Genomic DNA, 19,509 nt, shown 5'->3' on the forward strand with positions numbered 1-19,509 from the left:
ACTAGCCACTCCTTTACCTAACTCACTCTTTATTGGTCCTTGCCAATGAACTCAATTATCCAATTACTCAATTGGAAAGGCCAAAGTCTTCACCCCATCCAGCCCTTTTCAAACTCTCCAAAAATCTACTTACTTACATGACGTATTCGACTCACCTCTGACTCTGTCACTCCTCTGACTGGAAATAGGTGGCAAACTTCCAAGTAGATAAATTCTACCAAAAAGAAACATGGTGTGAAAACAATTCCCACAAACCATTTATTTGATTGTTTTGGAAGTAGACCTCCAGGGGCAATATCAGATTCCTTGGTGTGACTAAGCCTAAGTTAATTACATAATTTCTCAATTTGTTGAGTATCATTGCAAAAGGATTATCTCATCCTTCTGGGATATGTGAAAAATCGCTCTGTCTCATCTCATATACCAGCATGCCATTTGCTGATCAGCAAAATGGATTGTTAGAGGTGGATGCCAACATTTCCGGCATTCTCAACTTTCTGATAATTTCGCTCGTTTACTGAGTGGAAATGAAGAATGAAAGAGGATGATAACATTAATAGGATTATATTATAGGCTTCCTGTCAGTGGGAAACAGAGCAACAGATTTGCAGTGATACCAAACAGTTGTGATATTTTTAACTTCCACATATGGACTGGGATACCCATACTGTAAAAGGACTGGATGGCTTAGAGTCGGTTAAATATGTTCAGTAAAGTTTCCTTTGTGGCGGCACGCCGTTAGGCAGGCCGGCCCCGCTTGTAACACACATGGTGGGGCAGCCGGTCAAAATGGCGCCATCAGGGGTTTCCCCTTCAACCTCGGCACCAGGTTCATAAGCCCATGCTTGGGAGCCCGCGTGACGCCCTGGTGATGTCAGTGCCCCCAGTGCAGTTCTCATCCAGGTCCGGGCTGGGAGTATAAGGCCAGCAAGGTAGCCTGCAATAAATACGTTCTGATCACTGAAATCAACCCATCTGATTGTGTGTTATTTCAGTTAGCAGTGTAGCTGCCGCTACAATTGATGACCCTGACAGGTTCAAACACCTTTGAACCCAACATGAGCAACCCTTCGGTCAGTGCTATAGCCGTCAAGTTCCCTGACTTCTGGCTGCAGGAGCTGGAGACCTGGTTCAGCCACGCAGAGGCTCAGTTTCACCTCCACCAGATTTCCTCAGACATGACCAGGTTCTACCATGTGGTCACCGCACTGGACCAGGCCACTGCCAAACTTGTGCTGCACTTCATTCAACACCTACCCGCGGAAGATAAATACGAGACCATCAAGTGGGTGCTCACCGGCTCCCTCGGACTATCCAGGTGCCAGCATGCTGCTCAAATGCTGAACCTTGACGACTTTGGGGACAGTCCCTGATTAAGCTAATGGACGAGATGCTCGTACTCATGGGCGATGACACTAACTGCCCACTTTTTGAGTGCATCTTTATCGACTATCTATCTGAGGACATCTGGCCACTACTGGCCCAAGAGAACTTTGCTGAACCGAGGAAGGTTGCTTGTAGATAGCGAGGGTAGGCTGAGTGAGAAGTCTGAGGAAATGGGGGAAATTTTGAATGATTTCTTTGCCTCGGTATTCACTAGGGAAAAAAATGTTGAACCAGTTGAAGTAAAGAAAAATAGTGGGGAGGTCATGAAGCATATAAGGATAACCGAGGAGGTAGTGATGGCTGTGTTAAAAAAGATAAAGGTGGATAAATCTCCCGGACCGGACAAAATATTCCCTAGGACACTCAGGGAGGCTAGTGGACAGTTAGTGGGGCCATTAACAGAGATATTTAGGATGTCACTGGCCACGGGGGTGGTGCCAAAGGATTGGAGGGTGGCGCATGTGGTTCCTCTGTTTAAGAAAGGGTCCAAATGCAAACGTGGGAATTATAGGCCTGTAAGTCTGACGTCTGTGGTGGGCAAGTTGATGGAAAGTGTTCTGAGGGATGCTATTTACAAATTTTTGGAGGTACAGGGATTGATAGGGAGTAATCAGCATGGTTTTGTCAGGGGTAGATCATGCCTAACCCTGTACAAAAACAAAGGCGAGAAATCAGACTGCTCAAACTACAGGGGAATCACGTTGCTCTCCATTGCAGGCAAAATCTTCGCTAGGATTCTACTAAATAGAATAATACCTAGTGTCGCCGAGAATATTCTCCCAGAATCACAGTGCGGCTTTCGCGCAAACAGAGGAACCACTGACATGGTCTTTGCCCTCAGACAGCTCCAAGAAAAGTGCAGAGAACAAAACAAAGGACTCTACATCACCTTTGTTGACCTCACCAAAGCCTTCGACACCGTGAGCAGGAAAGGGCTTTGGCAAATACTAGAGCGCATCGGATGTCCCCCAAAGTTCCTCAACATGATTATCCAACTGCACGAAAACCAACAAGGTCGGGTCAGATACAGAAATGAGCTCTCTGAACCCTTCTCCATTAACAATGGCGTGAAGCAAGGCTGTGTTCTCGCACCAACCCTCTTTTCAATCTTCTTCAGCATGATGCTGAACCAAGCCATGAAAGACCCCAACAATGAAGACGCTGTTTACATCCGGTACCGCACGGATGGCAGTCTCTTCAATCTGAGGCGCCTGCAAGCTCACACCAAGACACAAGAGAAACTTGTCCGTGAACTACTCTTTGCAGATGATGCCGCTTTAGTTGCCCATTCAGAGCCAACTCTTCAGCGCTTGACGTCCTGCTTTGCGGAAACTGCCAAAATGTTTGGCCTGGAAGTCAGCCTGAAGAAAACTGAGGTCCTCCATCAGCCAGCTCCCCACCATGACTACCAGCCCCCCCACATCTCCATCGGGCACACAAAACTCAAAACGGTCAACCAGTTTACCTATCTCGGCTGCACCATTTCATCAGATGCAAGGATCGACAATGAGATAGACAACAGACTCGCCAAGGCAAATAGCGCCTTTGGAAGACTACACAAAAGAGTCTGGAAAAACAACCAACTGAAAAACCTCACAAAGATAAGTGTATACAGAGCCGTTGTCATACCCACACTCCTGTTCGGCTCCGAATCATGGGTCCTCTACCGGCACCACCTACGGCTCCTAGAACGCTTCCACCAGCATTGTCTCCGCTCCATCCTCAACATCCATTGGAGCGCTTACACCCCAAGCGTCGAAGTACTCGAGATGGCAGAGGTCGACAGCATCGAGTCCACGCTGCTGAAGATCCAGCTGCGCTGGATGGGTCACGTCTCCAGAATGGAAGACCATCGCCTTCCCAAGATCGTGTTATATGGCGAGCTCTCCACTGGCCACCGTGACAGAGGTGCACCAAAGAAAAGGTACAAGGACTGCCTAAAGAAATCTCTTGGTGCCTGCCACATTGACCACCGCCAGTGGGCTGATAACGCCTCAAACCGTGCATCTTGGCGCCTCACAGTTTGGCGGGCAGCAACCTCCTTTGAAGAAGACCGCAGAGCCCACCTCACTGACAAAAGGCAAAGGAGGAAAAACCCAACACCCAACCCCAACCAACCAATTTTCCCTTGCAACCGCTGCAATCGTGTCTGCCTGTCCCGCATCGGACTTGTCAGCCACAAACGAGCCTGCAGCTGACGTGGACTTTTTACCCCCTCCATAAATCTTCGTCCGCGAAGCCAAGCCAAAGAAAAAGAAAAAAAGATCATGCTTGACAAACCTGACTGAGTTCTTCGAGGGGGTTACAAAAAAGGTTGATGAAGGGAAGGCTGTGGATGTTGTCTATTTAGACTTTAGTAAAGCTTTTGACAAAGTTCCCCACAGGAGGTTAGGAAAAAAGGTGGAGGCATTAGGTATAAATAAAGAGGTAGTGAAATGGATTCAGCAGTGATTGGATGGAAGATGTCAGAGAAGAGTGGTAGAAAATTGTTTGTCCAATTGGAGGCCGGTGACTAGTGGAGTTCCTCAGGGTTCGGTCTTGGGTCCACTATTATTTGTTATATATATTAACGATCTGGATGTAGGGGTGGAGAATTGGATAAGCAAGTTTGCGGATGACACAAAGATTGGTGGTGTTGTGGACAGTGAGGTAGATTACCGTAGATTAAAAGGTGATTTAGGAAGGCTGGAGGTGTGGGCTGAGAAATGGCTGATGGAATTTAATACAGATAAATGTGAGGTGCTACATTTTGGAAAGGCAAATTTAAATAGGTCATATACATTGAATGGTAGACGATTGAGGAGTGCAGAGCAACAAAGGGATTTAGGAGTTATGGTAAATAGTACCCTCAAGGCTGATACTCAGGTAGATGGTGTGGTGAAGAAGGCATTTGGAATGTTGGCCTTCATATATTGGAGTATTGAATTCAAGAGTAGGGAGGTTATGATGAAATTGTAGAAGGCATTGGTGAGGCCAAATTTGGAGTACTGTGTACAGTTTTGGTCACCAAATTATGGGAAAGATATAAGCAAAATAGAGAGAGTGCAGAGAAGGTTCATGAGAATGTTGACAGGATTTCAGGGTCTGAGTTACAGGGAAAGGTTGTGCAGACCTGGGCTCTTTTTTCTGGAGCGTAGAAGATTGAGGGGGAACTTGATAGAGCTGTTTAAAATTTTAAAAGGGACAGACAGAGTAAATGTGGATAGGCTTTTTCAATTAAGAAAGGGGGAGATTCAAACTAGAGGACATAGTTTAAGATTGAAGGGGGAAAATTATAAGGGGAACATGAGGGAAAATTTCTTTACGCAGAGGGTAGTGGGGATGTGGAATGAGCTTCCAGCAGACGTGGTCGAGGCGGGATCATTGGTTACATTTAAGGAAAGACTGGATCGTTACATGGATAGGAGGGGACTAGAGGGGTATGGACCAGGTGCTTGTCAGTGGGACTAGGAGGGTGGGGATTTGCTACGGCATGGACTAGTAGGGCCAAACAGGCCTGTTCTGTGCTGTAAGTGGTTATATGGTTATATGGTTAAGGGTCAAGAGCTATGGCTCAAGTGATTCCAGGAAGGCTCAGCAGTCCAGCAGGTTGTGAGTCATGGGCACGACCGCTCCAAGCCTTCTTCTAGCGCTGTGGTAGAACATCCGGTCCTTACAGGGGCCACAAGGAGTATAACCAGAGGCAAGATATCTGTTCCAGGCCTCTGCTTCTACCCCCAGTGCTGGGGAGCCAAGGCTCAGAAGTGTTGTCAGCCTTGCTCATTCCAGGGAAACGAGCAGGCCAGCCACTGATAATGGCTGCGACGGCTGGCCAGAGATACTGCCTCCTCTACCTGCGGGACTCAGTCAGCGGCCAACGTTTCCTCGTTGACACTGGGGCCCAGATCAGCATCATTCCGGCCACGGCCATTGAGTCCAGGAACTGGCCTCGAGAACCTCTCCTCTGTGTGGCCAATGCAACATAGATCTGGACTTATGGAGACAAGACCGTCCACTTCCAGATCGGCTGGCAAAAGTTCTCATGGAGGTTCACCATCTCATCCCTTCTGACCGCTATCCTGGGTGATGACTTCCTCCTCGCCCACGGACTGCTGATTGACATTCAGGGTAGGCGCCTGGTAGATGCCCATACCTTCCAGGCCATTCGCCTCAACGCCTCCTGCACAGAGCAGCCGCAGATAGCCATGATCAGCATGCCCAAGTATGAGTTCCAGCATATCCTGGATGAGTTTCTGGCCCTGCTCAAGCCACAGTTTTCCGCTGCCTCACATTCTCACCCAAGGCCCACCGGTCCATGCCAAGGCACGCCAGCCTCTGCCGGATAAGCTCCAGTGGCGAAGGAAGAGCTTTTGCATCTGCTGGAACTGGGGATCATTCGGTGATCCAACAGCCCTTGGGCCTCACCGCTCCACCTGGTCCTGAAATCCTCCAGTGGCTGGCGCCCCTGCAGAGACTACCAGCAGCTCAACGAGGCAACAGTGCCTGATCATTACCCAAACCCTCACATCCAGGACTTTACGGCCAACCTGCATGGTGTGAGGGTATTCTTCAAGGTCGACCTGGTGTGCGGGTATCACCAAATCCTGGTGCACCCTGAGGACATACCCAAGATGGCCATCATAACCCCCTTCAGCTTGTTCGAATTCCTTCACATGCCATTTGGACTCAAGAACGCCGCTCAGACCTTCCAGTGCCATATGGACTCAATGGGCAGGGACTTAGATTTCGTCTTCATTTACTTGGATGACATCCTTGTTGCCAGCAGGGATCGGGCGCAACACAAGGCCCACCTGCGCACCCTCTTCTCCCGACTGGCCGACTTTGGCCTCACGATCAACCCAACCAAATGCCAGTTCGGGAAAGAGTCCATGCAGTTCCTGGGCCATACCATCATGGCAAAAGGAGCCACACCCGCCGCTACGAAGGTTGCTGCAATCAAGGAGTTCCCACAACTTCTATAACCGTTTCATCCCAGGCGCTGTGCGCATCATGCAGCCGCTCTTTGCCCTCATCTTAGCCAAACACAAAATGCTTGCCTGGACTCCAGAGGCCCACAGGGCATTCGAAGCCACGAAGGATGCCCTCGCGAAAGCTACCATGCTCGCTCACCTACACACCGACCTGCGTATGGTGCTCTCCATCGATGCCTCTGCCACAGCTGTCGGCGCTGTCCTGGAGCAGCAAGTGAATGGACCGTGGCAGCCACTGGCATTCCTCAGCCGGCTTCTTTGCCCATCAGAGCGCACGTATAGTGCCTTCGACCATGAGTTACTGGGCATGTATCTGGCGGTGCAGCATTTCCGCTATTTCCTGGAGGGAAGGACTTTTACCATCTTTACCAACCAAAAACCCCTCACTCATTTGCTCGCCATGGCAAAGGATCCCTGGTCAGTCCGCCAGCAGCATTAGCTCTCCTTCATGTCAGAGTTTACCACTGACATTTGGCACAAGGCGGGGAAGGACAACGTGGTCACCAATGCACTCTCACGACCAGCCATCTGCGCACTGACACCCGGCCTTGAGTTCGACCAGTTTACCCGGGACCAGCAGTCCAAGGAAGAGACGCAAGCCTTCAGGACTGCCATCATGGGCCTGCGGTTCCAGGACCTCCCGGCTCCTAGCAGTGAGGACACCGTCCTATGTGATGTCTCCATGGGTACCCCGCGACTAGTGGTTCCCCAACAGTGGCACAGGCAAGTCTTCCACCATATCCATGACCTTTCACACCCTTCCATCAGGTCCATGGTGGCAGATAATTTCGTCTGGCATAGGCTGCGGAAACAGATTGCAGGCTGGGCCAGAACCTGCACCCATTGCCAGCTGTCCAAGGTGCACAGGCACACCAGGGCACCCATACAAGAGATCAAGCACATCCGGGAATGGTTCAGCCACATTCATGTGGACATCATCAGGCCCTTACCTGTTTCCTAGGGAAACCATTACCTTTTCACAGTGGTGGACCACACCACTCATTGGTCCGGGGTGATCCCTATGCCAGACGCCTTCAAGGTCTCCTGCTCCTGTTGCACGGTTGGGTCACCTGGTTCAGCATCCCGAATCTCCTCACCAGCAATCGGGGCACCCAGTTCACCTCTGTGCTCTGGGCACAGCTCTCCAACAGGCTGGGGATCAAGCTACACTGCACCACGGCCTATCACCCGCAGGCCAATGGACTGGTCGAGCGACTACACTGCCACCTTAAGTCGGCACTTATGGCCCGCCTCACCGATCCTGACTGGGTGGACGAACTCCCTTGGGTGCTCCTGGGCATCCACTCAACGCCCAAAGAAGATCTACAGGCGTCATCAGCCGAGCTGGTTTACAGCGCCCTGCTAGCACTACTTGGTGAGTTCGTCAACGCACCTCACAACCCCCAGCTGTCACCGCATGAGCTACTCCCCCATCTCCGGGCCCAGTTAGGCTCCTTCGCATCCCCACCACTGCCCAGACATGGCACATGGGCCTCTTATGTCCTTAGTGAGCTGCACTCCGTGGAGTATGTTTTATTCGATGAGGCCTGTCCTCGGCACCTCTTCAGAGGTCTTACGAATCGCTGTACAAAGTCGTCCAGCATTCAGGGTCCACGTTCATGCTGGACATCGGCGGTAGGAGGGAACTGTTTATGGTGGACAGGATGAAGCCAGCCCACCTCGACCCCACTGAACCAGTAGTTGTGGCCCAGCCAAAGAAGTGAGGCCGCCCGACTATAAAGGACATCGGCCCTGGTTCTGGGTGGGGGGCTGTGTGTTGGCACGCTGTTAGGCAGCTGAACTGGCTCCGCTTGTAACACACGTGCTGTCGGGTGTTTCCCCTTCAACCTTGGCACCGGGCTAAGAATTCCAAGCTTGGGGGCCCACATGACACCCTGGTGACATCAGCGCCCCCAGAGCGGTTCTCAGCTGGGAGTATAAGGCCAGCCAGGTATCTTACAATAAATCAGTTCTGCTCACTGAGCTCAACCCGTCTGGTTGTGTGTTATTTCAGTTAGCAGTGTAGCTGCTGCTACACCTTAATCTATATATAGAAGTGTTAGAGAGTCCAGAGGACCCCAAAACCAGCAGCATTAGATATGCACCACCACACAGGATCACTTAAACAAAAGTAGTTTTTTAATTATAACTGAACAAGGAAACAGAATTAAACTTTAACTTATTACTTAACCTACTTACTTAACCTACCTACCCTGCTTAATCCCCCCTCTAATACTAAGCATTGGTGTGTGTAATGTATATTTAAGATTAGAAAAGTTATTTGGATCACAGTCCAATCTCACTGGTTGCAGGCAAACATTATACAGCCAGCCATCTCCCCTTGTTTGGGCCACAAGGGCTTTGAACAGGCTGAACTCAGAACTCACAATCCATCTTCAGTGGTGTTTCAAACAAGCTTCCAAAAGCCACTGCAGAAAAAAAAAACAGCAGTCTCTTTCTCTCTCTCTCTCTCTCTCTCTCTCTCTCTCTCTCTTTCCCCCTCTCTCTGTGTCACACTCAGATAAAAACCTCCTTGACTCTCTATGCTTGCAAAACCACATGACCTTCCTAAAACTGTACACTCCACCAAAACAGCTTGCTGACTCCCAAAATAAATTCATGATAGATCTTATCAGTTGCCATTTACACCATCTTGTTAAAATCTTCAGCACAGGAGTCTATTGTCTTTGCTGAATTTTAGGCACCACCCTTATGCATAGCTCTTGCATTTTAAAATGAGATCTATTTTGAAGGGTTTGTATCTGTTTGTGACCTAACTAAAAATTCCACAATCTATCTTCCAAAAACATATCTATACATAATATAAAATATAACATAATCTGTCTCAACAGGTGAAGGAGAGATAGTTGTTGTTGTTTACTTGGATTATCAAAGGCTTTTGACAAGGTGCCACACCTTAGGCTGCAGAACAAGATCGGAGCCTATAGTATTACAGGTAAGATACTAGCATGGATAGAAGATTGGCTGACTAGTAGAAGGCAAAGAGTGGGAATAAAATATGCCTTTTCAAGTTGGCTCCCTGTGGTCAGTGCTGTTCCACAGAGGTTGGTGTTGGATCTGCCATTTTTCAAGCAGTAAATAATTTAGATGACAGAATTAAAGGATTTTCTGGCCAAGTTTGATACAAAGATGAGCAGAGGGGTGGGTAGCATTGAGGGAACAGGAAGGCTACAGAGAGACTTGAGCAGACTGGAAATTTAGGCAAACAAGCAGCAGATGGAATACAGCAGAGGAGAATGTATAGTCATGTACTTTAGTAGAAGGAATAAAGAAGTATTTTCAAAATGCAGAGAGAATTCAGAAAGCATAAGTCCAAAGGTCCTTGGAAGTCCAAGTGCAGGATTCCCTGAAGGTTAACTTGCAGATTGAGTCAGTAGTGAAAATGGAAAAAAAACAATGTTTGTATTCATTTCAAAAGGACTAGAACATAAAGACAAAGTTGCAATGCTGAAGCTTTAAAAGACATTTGTGAGACCACATAGTGTATTGTGAGCAATTTTGGGCTCCATATCCAAGGAACGATGTAGTAGAGCAGTGAAGGTCCAGAGCAGATCACCCAGGGATGAGAAGATTGCCATATGAAGAGCATTTAACAGCTCGCCTGTACTCACTGAGTTAGAAGTATGAGGGATCTCATCGAAACATTTTTTTTAAACTGTAAATATGGACATACGGCATGGATCACTTTGGCTCACAAGTCCATGCTTCCCAATTTACACCCAATTAACCTACATCCTCCATATGTTTCAAACGGTGGGAAGAAACTGGAGTCCCTGGAGAAAACCCACGCAGACACAGGAAGAATGTACAAACTCCTTATAGACAGCATGGGTTTCAAATCCTGGTCCCAATCGCTGGCTCTGTAAAGGTGTCGTGCTAACCTCTATCCCAACCATACTGCCGCCAGTGCTAAATAGAATTAAGGTGGAGAAAGTGTTTACAGTAGAGATTCAGATCAGAGAGCACAGCATCAAATGAAAGGACATACCTTTGAAAAGAAGGTGAGTAGAAATGTAATCAGTCAGAGGGTTGAGAATCTCTGGAATTTGTTCCCATAGATGGCTATGGAGGCCAAGTCATCAGGTATACTGTAATTGAAGCAGAGGTTGATAGTTCTAAGGGCATCAAAGGTTATGGTGGGAAGGTAGGAGAATAGGATTGATCAATTTGAATGAAGGAGCAAACTAAATCAGCTGAATAACCCCATTCTTCTCCTCTGTCTATTAGTTTCATCAGCCAAATAAGATATTCCCTCAGGGGGTTTTGATGGTGTAATGGAGAACAAGATAGGAAAAATCAGCTGCAAAATGGCAAATAGAGTTTAATTTGGATAAATGAGAGGTGATGCACTTTGGGAGGACGAGCTTACATGATAAACAGTAGGGTACTGCAGAGTGTGGGAGAACAGGGAATTCTGGGAATACAGATATATCATTCCTTTAAAATGGTGTCATAGTTAGATATGGTCGTAAAGAAAACCTTTGGCACATTGGCCTTCATAAATTATTAAGTACAGGAGTTGGAATGCCAGGTCAAATGTCAAATGTTACTTTTATTGTTGTGCAATAATAATATTCAAAATGTTATATACTTCAACTTTTGTCTGTGTTAAGGCGAACAAAGAGTCACCATGAGCTTTGCCCTAATAATAAGAGAAAGGGAAGCCAAAGAGAGTCCCTTCAGAGACATGGAGTTTCCATGGATTTGTCTCCAGAATTCCCATAGCCTCTGCAGCTGCACCAGTTCAAACCATCAGCAGCCCTATCTCCAAATCCAAATCTCTGATACTATCAGGAAGCCTCATTGCCTGAGGCCCACTCTCAAATCCCAGTTCCAACTCCTGATTCCCATCTGCCTGTGTGGGTCCTTCAGCCACTAAGCTTTCTCTATTCTGCTGTCACGGTCACAGTCCTGTAGCCTCATCTCCTAAGCTTCTGCTTCTCAACGGGAGTGGTGGGAATGTTCTCCCTGTTTCTGATGTCCGACACTCCCCAGGAGTCTGCAATCTCTCGTGTTACCCAGCACAGAAGCTTCAATCTTGGGCATGTGACCCTGTTAAAGGATTTTTATAAAATTTCAGCTCCTTTAACAGGCCGCTTAAAAGCCTATATGGAGCCATCGGAATTAGGACCAGATTGCAGAAGTCTGAGGAACACTTTTTCGGGTCTGCACCGCTGGCAGCACCACCATTACAGCAGCTCTGGCTGTGCTGCCTTTATTTCTCATTTTACTATTGAATGTTGAAATTGTGTAAGACATTGGTGAGGCCATATCTAGAGTATTGTGTGCAGTGATTTTCAAACTTTTCCTTTCCCCTCGCATACAGCAGCATAATAGCCCAAATACACATGAGATTGTCCGATCTTGGAAGCTAAGCAGGCTCGGGCCTGTTCAGTATAGTACTTGGAGGGGAGATGCCTAGGAACACCAGGTGCTGTAGGTATCTCTGAGGGGCACTGGACAAAGTGGTGACTCTGCCTTACAGTAGACAAAAGTTAAAGATTTTCATGAATGTTGCATTCTAAATCTAGTATCACGTGACATTAATGGAACCTTTCCTTTTACCTTTACCCCTTAAGCAAACCCTATGCCATAGGGGCTCTGTGATTAGTAAGGGATTACTTAAGGTGATATGTGAGTGGAAAGAAAAAGTTTTAATTGTAGCTAATTGACTCATTACGTGCATGGTTTCATAACTCCAAAGGAAATGGGCCAATGACAATTTTTCTCAAGCAAAATATTTCAGTAATAATTGGGCCTAGAGCTAATTGACTCATTACGTGCATGGTTTCATAACTCCAAAGGAAATGGGCCAATGACAATTTTTCTCAAGCAAAATATTTCAGTAATAATTGGGCCTAGAGCAGTGCTTCTCAACCATTTTACTCCTCTCACAGACACCTTAATAATCCTAGACTAATCACAGAGCCCCTATGCATAGGGATTACGTAAGGTGGTATGTGAGTGGATGGCTAATGGAGAGCTCGCCATATAACACAATCTTGGGAAGGCGATGGTCCTCCATTCTGGAGACGTGACCTACCCAGCGCAGTTGGATCTTCAGCAGCGTGGATTCGATGCTGTCGGCCTCTGTCATCTCAAGTACTTCGATGTTAGGGATGAAGTCGCTCCAATGAATGTTGAGGATGGAGCGGAGACAACGCTGGTGGAAACATTCTAGGAGCCGTAGTTGATTCGGAGCCGAACAGGCCACCGTGACAGAGGTGCACAAAAGAAGAGGTACAAGGACTGCCTAAAGAAATCTCTTGGTGCCTGCCACATTGACCACCACCAGTGGGCTGATATCGCCTCAAACCATGCATCTTGGCGCCTTACAGTTCGGCGGGCAGTGACCTCCTTTGATAGAAGACTGCAGAGCCCACCTCACCGACAAAAGACAAAGGAGGAAAAACCCAACACCCAACCCCAACCAACCAATTTTCCCTTGCAACCGCGTCTGCCTGTCCCGCATTGGACTTGTCAGCCACAAACGAGCCTGCAGCTGACGTGGACATTACCCCTCCATAAATCTTCGTCCGTGAAGCCATGCCAAAGAAAGAAAAGAAATGTGAGTGGAAAGAAAAAGGTTGAAAACCACTGATTTATTGGAAGGATGTGAAATGAATGAAAGAGTGCAGAGAAAATTAACAATGATGTGACTTTAGGAACTGAGTTATAGGGAAAGTTTAAGACTTTACTCACTGGAGCTTTGGAGAATGAAGGGAGATTTGACAGAGTATTTCAAAATTATGAGGGATATAGGTGGCTAAATGCAAGCAGGCTTTGTGCAATGAGGTTGTGTGAGGCAAGAACTAGAAAACAGGATAGGGATGAAAGGTGAAATCTTTAAGGGGAGCATTAGGGGGAACTTCTTCACTCAGACAGTTGTGAGAGTGTGGAACAAAATGCCAGTGGGCGTGGTTGTTGTGGGTTTGTAATTATATAGTTTATTGTATGTATTGGCCAGTACAGGCATGGGCTGGCCCGCCCTCCTGATGACATACTCTTCGAGACTCCTCTCTGGACTCCTCCCCTGTGACCCAGGCTATAAAGGTCTAGACACCTCTTCCTTCCCTGCACTTCCCTAGTTTAGACCTGGGCCAGCTAGTCTTGTGTGTAATAAAGCCTACCGTTCCCCTCAGTCTTTGTGATTATTGGGGCAACTGGTAGTGCCCAACAGGGTTTGATTTCAACATTTATGAGAAATTTGGAAAGGATATAGAGGAAGCATGGGTGCAGGTAGATGGGACTAGGCAAAGAGGTTACACCAGACTCTTTGGCACCTACCTACCTGCAGAATACTAATGAGTACAGTGCAAACTAGATAGAACAGCGCAGACTAGATGGACTAAAGAGCATGTTTCTGTGCTGTAGTGTTCTATGTTCTAACTTGATTGGCATGGATGAGTTGGGCCAGAACACCTGTTCCATGCTGTGGGAGGATGAAATTTATCATCCTTATTTTAACGTGATCGCCTTGAAACAGGGGCCTAGATTCATAGACATTTGGGGATGGGCAATAAATGTCAGCAGCGTCAGCCGCATCCATAACCTGTGAATAAGTAAATGGAAAATAAACTAAATACTCAATACTCAAATAGAATTTACACTGGACTTAAAGTTGTTGAGGAAAGGCTAATATTAGACATTACCTTGGAAAGAATAAACCTTAACCAAATATGGGGGAGGCATGGTTCGTATAGTGGTTAGTGTAACACGGTTTCAAATCCTGTGCACTGTGCAAGGATGTTCTCCCTTTGTCTGCAAGGGTTTCCTCTATGTGCTCTGGTTTGCTCCCCTCTTCAAATTATACTGGGGTTCTAGATCAATTGGGTGGCATGGGCTCATGTGCCAAAAGGTCCTGTTACTGTGCTGTAGTGTTCTATGGTTCTAAGTTGATTGATATGAATGAATTGGGCCAAAGGGCCTGTTCCATGCTGTGGGATTCTATGACATTAGGGATGAAATCTGTCATCCTCATTAATTTAAAATAATTTGCATTGTTATTTCTTTCTTTGGCTTGGCTTCGCGGACGAAGATTTATGGAGGGGGTAACTGTCCACGTTAGCTGCAGGCTCGTTTGTGGCTGACAAGTCCGATGCGGGACAGGCAGACATGTTTGCAGCGGTTGCAGGGGAAAATTGGTTGGTTGGGGTTGGGTGTTGGGTTTTTCCTCCTTTGTCTTTTGTCAGTGAGGTGGTTTAATATTACAATATACAACACATTTTTAGGCACAATGCAAAAAAAGGTATTCTGCCAAGACAGTCCAGCTGGGAACAGCAGTTAAAGGCATCAGCAAATGTTATCCAAAGAAATCTCATCTCCCAAATGAAAAGAAGATAGTGACACAAAAAAAAATCATACAAATGATTTGCGTCAGATGCAGAAGATGATGCTAAACAACTAATTAACTTGTATGGCCTTAAGAAACGGAAGTGAATCCAAGGATGATAATCCGACACAACTAATATTTTGATACATGATTGACTTTTACAGCACATCTTCCAAGACAATTTGCAGGATCAACAGTATAACCAAGAGTAACTTTGATGAATGTTTTCAACATTCATTGACGTAAGATTGTGGAATGGTACTGTGATACTTAAGGGCAAAGAGATTAGTTGCTTAAATAAGGGTGCAAGCACAAAATTGAAAGCTGGCTCTCTTTTGTATGCTTACATGGCAGCCTCTGCCTTGAAGCTTTAAATTTAGCAGTAACCAATGATTTAAGAGGTCACCTCAAAGGCAAGACAGGCACAGGGATAAAATGGTCCAGCTGCTCTCTTGAGACAAAATCATACTTTATCCTGAAGAGAAATCACACTGATATGTAGTTATGAAAATTCCAATATTCTACAGAATATTTTATCATTCAATGAAACTGTTTTGATGCAAGAGGTCTCCTTAAAATAAAATGTAATTGAAATGCAATATTTGTTTTAATCTTTCACTACAAATTAATTCTGTATTAAGATCAGCCATGATCTCGTTGAATGGCGGAACAGGCTCGAAGGGTCAAAGGAAGGCAATATCCCAGCTGGATATTTACATTAACTGAGGGATCATAAATATAAACAGAACCTATTTTATTGCAAGACACTGCAAGATTGTAAAAAAATATGTAATGATAAATGAAAAAAAAAAATATTAAGTATTTGTCTGGGGTAGGCAAACCATAATAATGATTGAGCTTGTACACAAGTCACCAAGACTAACATGCAAACCCAGATGGCAAACGATATGTTGACATTTGTTCTGTGAACATACACATGTGCGACTGCAGATGGTGGAATCTGAAGCAAAAATCAATCTGGAAGAGGAACTGAGCAGGTTGAGTAGCATCAGTGGGAGAAAATATGTGTCAATGTTTCAGGTCAAGATTCCAGCAGATTCTGGTTTTATTTTGTGCAGGTTTGAATGCAGGAGTAAGAAAGTCATTAAAATTGTAAGGACCTTTGGTGAGACCACACCCGGTGTATAGAGTGGTTCTGATCATCAGACGATGAGAAAGATATAATTAAGTTAACCTACTTAACCCCCTTCTAATGCTAAGTGCACATGTGTATAATGTGTATGCAAGTTCAGCAAAGTTCTTTGATTCACTGTCCAATCTCATTGGTTTTATGCAATGCTTATACTGTGCACAGAAGTTAACATTAATAAAGTTCCCCAAGCTTTGGTGCTTAACAGGTAAATGGTTACCCCTCAGAAAGGTTCCTGTTGGTTTACAGAGAGAGTTTTTCCTGTTCCAGGACATCCATAACTGATTCCTTTTTAATCAGCCACTCCAGTGTCTTGCTGACGAAACTTGCCCCCTTCAGGGTTCTCCAGATGATAACCTCTTTCTTTCAGGTATCACAGAGTTCCTTTCTGTTTCACCTATTCCAAGGGATACACCAGACAGCCAGTCCTCTCCTTTGACCAAAGCTTGCCAGTTTGTCCCTCTGGAACCAATATCTGTGTCTCTCCTCCCTCACTCTCACTCTCACTCCCTCCAGCTCTGAGAGCAAAGCCTACATTTTTTTCTCTACTCTGCCTGCAAAGATCACATGACCTTCCAGACAGTTAATGCTCTTTTCCAGACAAAGCTGCTACTGCCTGTTGTTACATTTGTTGCCTTCTGCAAACAACAGTCCATCATGAGTCTGAGCCTTTTGCACAAGCTCCTACAAAAATTTTGTATTTTAAAGTGCTTGTGTGTGACCTGCTCGAACAAACCTTTCCCAATTTATCTCCCAAACACCTCTATATACTCTGTCACACAGTCCAGAGCTTCTGAAAAGTCTGCCTTCTTCAGAAACGTGGCTTCCCCTCCACCATCATCAGCTCAGCCCTCACGTGCATCTCCTCCATTTCCCCCTCATCTGCCCTGACCCCCTCTGCTCCAAGATGCAACCAACATAGAATCCCTCTCATCATCACCTACCACCCCACCAACCTCTGCATCCAACGCATCATCCGCCGGAATTTCCGGTACTCACTACACAATCCCACCACCAGACATTTTCTTTCTCCTCTCTCGGCCTTCAGCAGGGACCGCTCCCTCCACGATTCCTTCGTGCACTCATCCCTCCCCACGCATCACATCTCTGGCATCTCCCCTGTGCCTGCAGGAGGTGCAATACTTGCACCCACACCTCCTTCCTCACCAGGGTCCAGGACCCCAAACAGGCCTTTCTTGTGAAGCAACACTTCACCTGTACATCCAGAGGATTCATTTATTGCATCCAGTGGTCCATCTGTGGCATTCTCTACATCGGAGAGACCGGTCACAAACTGGGAGATCGCTTCACGCAGCATCTCCACTCCGTTCACAACTATAGTGACCTCCCAGTGGCCAACCATTTCAATTCCAGGTCACACTCCCACGCTCGCATGTCTGTCCATGGTCTGATGTACTGTCCCACCCTGACCACCGCAGATTGGAGGAGCAAGAACATTAAATTCACTGCTTTCCACTAAACCTGCTTGCCTTTCCTTCCCCCTCTCCCTTTTCCTGCCTTTCAGTTCTTTCACCTGTACAGCCCTGCCTTTGCACCCCCTCTCCCTCAATGCTGCTGTTCCATCCCTCCCTTCTCCACCAATCATCTCCTGCCCTGCCACCCCTCTTCTCCCTTCCACTGTTTCATTCTGATGTTCACTGGCATTTTCTCATACATTGATGAAGGGCTCAAACTTGAAACCTCGGTTATGTAACTATGCCTTTGCTATAAAAAAGACACTCTTTGACCTGCTGAGTCTCTCCAGCATTGGGTGGGTTATACTTCAACCATGGTGTTCACAGAATTCTATGTTTTATCCCCAATATGCCCATGTGGCATACTCAGATGGACACAAAGACACAGTCTCTGTCAGGGACTTGGCTCCCTCAGGAGCCCTGGAGGCCATGGCTGATCTCCCACACCCCCCCTCACCCGGAAACACACACAATGCACTTGACCCTGGTACCCTACCTCTGTCTTAAGAGAGGTTACACTGGACTCATCGGGGCCTAACCACCAGCAGAACACTGATGAGTATGTACTGGTGTCCGAGACCGTCCAACACCCAGCTGCGACACCGCAGCCACAACCAGTGTTACGACAGTCCCAGCGAACAATCAGATTACCTGAAAGAGTGAACTTGTGACTTTGCATTGTAACCTCGTAAGTCCCATTTTACCCCACTGGACTCTTATCTTAAAAACAAGGGGTGAATGTGATAAACCATTGTTATGTATAATTGTCTGGTCAGTCACACCTATTGGCTGGTTGTACCTATTGGCCCTCCCCACAGGCTTCTGTATAAAATGACTGTTCCACAGCCCCCCCGCAGCTCAGTGCAGGACAACTGAACATTGTGGATGTGCTTGTGTTATTAAGTGAATAAAGGCCTCTTGGTTTCTCTGCAATAATCTTTCAAGTAATTGATGGTGTATTACACTTGTTACAGTATTAATGCAGCTGGCTAGGCATCAGGTCAATGGGAATTGCCAGGATATTGATAGTGAGGGACTAAGTATTAGTGATGCATTGAATATCAGACAGGCAGTCAACCTCTTTCACTGGAGATGTTCATTGCCCAGTATCTTTGTGGTACAAATGGCACCTGCCACTTCATCGCACTCCCGAATGTTCTTCAGGTTTCTGGACATGGAATGACTTTGTTCTGTTCAGATTTGATGTTCAGACTGATGTCAGGGCTTTGGTCAGATTTTAATTCTTCTTTGATTTTTATACAATAGTGTGGCTTCCTCAGCACTTTCAGTGGAGAATTGAGAGTCATCCATGTCAATCCATTTGGAGTCACAAGTCAACCAGAAGCAGTAAGGATGGCAGATTTCCTTCCCTGAAAGCTATTCATCAGTTGTAATGCCTGCTTGAAATATGGTCTTCACACAGTCAATTAAAGGAGCCAACGGGGTTTTTTAAACATGGTCCCTGCCTGAGATGGTGGAGCCTATGTTTGGCAGTAGACGAGGAGGGGTTGCAGACTCCAGGAGATCAACAGACTGGTGCAGGGCACTGGAGTGGGAGAACATTAATCCCACCATGGAGTTGGAGCATGGGAGATGGCACCACTGGGTAAGTGACCATGGCAGCAGACCAGCAAGCGGCACAGCAGCCGTAGGACCCTCGCAACCTGAGACTGACTGGTGGGAATGAGGCATTGAGAAGGAGCTGAGGGCACAAAGGGATGCCAAAGGAACTCTGTATTGCTTCTCTTTCTCCTATTATTAAGGGTACACCTCATTGCATGCCTTTTTGGCATGAAAACTGTTAACAAATTTTATGTATTATTGCATTTTCTGTATTAGTAAACAACAATAAAATAATTTTGATGAGTGATCTAGAAAAGTTTCTATTCCAATCTGAAAATAATACAGGTCATTTTACTAAAGACCAGTTAAGTTCCAGTTTATTAAATGCATTCAAATTTGATGGCTACCATGGTGGTATTTGAGAGATTGTAACCATACATTGTGCACTGCAGCTTACACATACTTATCCACATTTCCTAAATCTTGTTATTCATGATAATTGCCAGGGTGGGCTGAAAGAGGTTTGGTGTCAGAGGTAAGGTTTCCACAGCTTCAGTCACAACTTGGAGCTCAGCCTCAAACATTTTTCTCAGATGTTCTCAGTCACCTTAA

General features: G+C 46.3%; 1 long non-coding RNA gene across 1 annotated transcript in view; it reads left to right on the plus strand.

Moving 5' to 3' along the window:
- Positions 1-19,197, plus strand: part of LOC138742598 (uncharacterized) — a 35,538-nt gene extending 16,341 nt beyond the window's left edge. Inside the window, exons 2-3 of the long non-coding RNA XR_011344280.1 lie at positions 9,209-9,312; positions 18,601-19,197. This is a non-coding gene — a long non-coding RNA (uncharacterized lncRNA). The remainder of the gene's footprint in view (positions 1-9,208; positions 9,313-18,600) is intronic.
- Positions 19,198-19,509: the final 312 nt, after the last annotated feature.

Source organism: Narcine bancroftii, chromosome 1 (assembly GCF_036971445.1).
Source record: "Narcine bancroftii isolate sNarBan1 chromosome 1, sNarBan1.hap1, whole genome shotgun sequence".
NCBI lineage: Eukaryota > Metazoa > Chordata > Chondrichthyes > Torpediniformes > Narcinidae > Narcine > Narcine bancroftii.